Genomic DNA, 3,325 nt, shown 5'->3' on the forward strand with positions numbered 1-3,325 from the left:
ACATCTGTAGAGTAGGAAGAAACACCACATATTACATGTACAATAAAGATAGGACAATGCATGTTGCAAGTAATCAGAGATAAAAAAAAAATATCAATATTTTTTTCAGCTTTTAGAGATGAAAAAGATGTCTTTGATAGTCTTAACAATAATATTAATGATGTTTCACTGAAGGTACATCTTTGGTTGATTGAAAACCAGGTACAAAAGGGACTAGAGAACAGATCACAAGGTCCAAATGGCTTACATCAAAGAGCCTTACTCACTGGAGTGGTACCAACTGATTACTATAATTGTGGTTACCAAAAAAAAGGATCAAGATAAATTCAAGAAAACTACAGACCGGTCAGCCTAACATCAATAGTATGTATGGTAAATGTATTTGAGGGAATGGTAAGGAAATTTGTAGAGAAATTTGTCTGTGATAATAGTATCATAAGTGACTGCCAGCATACCCTTCTTTGTCAGACCAACCTGTTATCATTCTATGAGAAAGTAAGTGAGAAATTGGATGGGGGAAGTCTAGCAGATGCAGTTTATCAGAATTTTTCTAAGACATTTGATACCGTACCACCTCTTCCCAGGTGTCCATGACCACATCAAAGGGTTTCAGGGTGATCAGCATATTTTCGCCTGAAAATATGTATTTAATAAAAAGTTGCACAAATATTATGCAACATATAAGAATGCAATTACTATCTTGTTATTCTACAGGGCCTGTGCTCTCATAAAATATAGGAGCCAAGAAAGCCTTTGAGTGACCCCAGAAAACGCCGTTTGGGGCCACTCTGTGCAAAACGAGCTGCACAGCGGAGGTAATTGAACCTTTACAACCACTTTAAGAAGGGATATGACTACAATGTACAAATACAGTGCCCTGAAAAAGTATTCATACCCCTTGAAATTTTCTAAATTTCATCATGTTACAATCAAAAATGTAAATGTATTTTATTAGGATTTTGTGATTTTATGTGATAGACAAACACAAAATGGCACAGAATTGTGGGGTGGAAGGAAATGATAAATGGTTTTCAAACTTTTTAACAAAATAAATATGTGAAAAGTGTGGCGTGCATTTGTATTCAGCCCCCGAGTCAATACTTTGTAGAACCACTTTTTGCTGCAATTACAGCTGCAAGTCTTTTTGGGGATGTCTCTACCAGCTTTGCACACCTAGAGAGGGACATTTTTGCCCATTCTTCTTTGCAAAATGGCTCAAGCTCTGTCAGATTGGATGGAGAGCATCTGTGAACAGAAATTTTGAAGTCTTTCCACAGATTCTCAATTGTATTTAGGTCTGGACTTTAACTGGGCCATTCTAACACATGAATATGCTTTGATCTAAACCAGGGGTCTCAAACTCAAATTACCTGAGGGCCGCGAGAAAAATGTTCATATCCCATGGGGGCCGCATGCAAACTTTAAAACTTCAAAAACAGCACTGGGGTCAGTGGATGCATTATTAACACTGGTGTCAGGGGACGCACTATTAACACTGGTATCAGCGGACGCATTATTAACACCCAGCACTGGTGTTAGCGGATGCACTATTAACCCCCAGCACTGGTGTCAGCAGATGCACTATTAACTCTTAGCTCTGGTGTCAGTGGACGCAATATAAACCGCCAGCACTGGTGTCAGCAAACGCATTATCAACCCCCAACTCTGGTGTCAGCGGACGCACTATTAACCCCCAGCACTGGTGTCAGCGGACGCACTATTAACCCCCAGCACTGGTGTCAGCGGACACACTATTAACTCTCAGCTCTGGTGTCAGTGGACGCACTATAAACCCCCAGCACTGGTGTCAGCAGACGCACTATTAATCCCCAGCACTGGTGTCAGTGGATGCATTATTAACCCTCAGCACTGTTGTCAGTGGACGCACTATGAACCCCCAACACTGGTGTCAGCAGACACATTATTAACCCCAGCACGGATGCATTATTAACCCCTAACACTGGTGTCAGCGGATGCATTATTAACCCCCAGCACTGGTGTCAGCAGACACACTATTAACCCCCAGCACTACCCCTAAACAAATAACTCCTCCCCCACACTTCACAAGTACCCGATGTTCACAAATTTCAACCCCAGTCATCCCACTAAAGACTTTGCTTAGCCTCATTGTGATAGCTTATTTACCTCTCCTCCTGGAAGTCGGCTGGTGGCCTGATCTTCTGCCTCTCGAGTCCTCTCCTCCTGACAGGCCTAGTGGCAGGGCACTCCAAGAACGCCATGATCTCCCGCCCTGACTCGACAGCAGGATCCTGGATCCAGGCACAGCCTCAGAGGGAGCACAGCTCTGAACAATCATCAGAGCCTAGGTGGGCGGGCCGTTCCTCCCTCCGCTCTGTTCTTTCTGCTCTCCTGTGCTGTGTTTCCTTTTTTTGTGTTCGCTGCAGAAGCATGCAGGGGAGAGGACACAGGAGAACGAGAGAGAGAAAGCTCCCAGCCGCTGCGAGGTGCACACCCCAGGATCTGGGGTGGCCCGTGGGCAGGTACTTTGAGACCCCTGATCTAAAACATTCCATTGTAGCACCGGCTGTATGTTTATGGTCGTCGTCCTGCTGGAAGGTGACCCTCCGCCCCAGTCTCAAGTCTTTTGCAGACAATTAAAGGGGTTGTAAAGGAAAAAAATGTTTTGCCTAAAATTAATGTCTGCAAGGTAGACAGACAGAATAGTGTAATGATTCTGTTAAAAAAACGAATAAATACCTATTAAATTCCTTCATCTATATCACCTCCGGCGTTCTAGTTTCTGTTCTCTCATTCACTTCCTGGTTTGCGGCGCTCGTTCATGTAAGAACTACATTTCCCAACTGCGGCACGCCCAGTAATTCACACCTCCTTAACACGTAGAGAGCGTCCTGCCGCACAGATGTAGTTCCTTCCCAGGAGGGGGTGAGCACGTCACTGACCACCGCAGTAAAGCCTCCCTTCATTATGGTGAGTAACAATCAGACAAGCAGGAAGTGAACAGAACAGAGAAGAAATAGAGCAACTTCTGAGCAAAAACGAACAATGAGGAAGTGAAAAGAGGAATGTCTGCAGGTAAAGGATGCGTATTATGAAAAAAAAAATTCCTTTACAACCCCTTTAACAGGTTTCCTTCTAAGATTGCCCTGTATTTGGCTCCATCCATCTTCCCATCAACTCTGACAAGCTTCCCTGTTGAAGAAAAGCATCCTTGCAACATGATGCTGCCACCACCATGTTTCACGGTGGGGATGGTGTGTTCAGGGTGATGTGCAGTTTTAGTTTTCCACCACACATAGCGTTTTGCTTTTAGACCAAAAAGTTAAATTTTGGTCTCATCTAACCA

This window comes from Rana temporaria, chromosome 8 (assembly GCF_905171775.1).
Source record: "Rana temporaria chromosome 8, aRanTem1.1, whole genome shotgun sequence".
Taxonomy (NCBI): domain Eukaryota; kingdom Metazoa; phylum Chordata; class Amphibia; order Anura; family Ranidae; genus Rana; species Rana temporaria.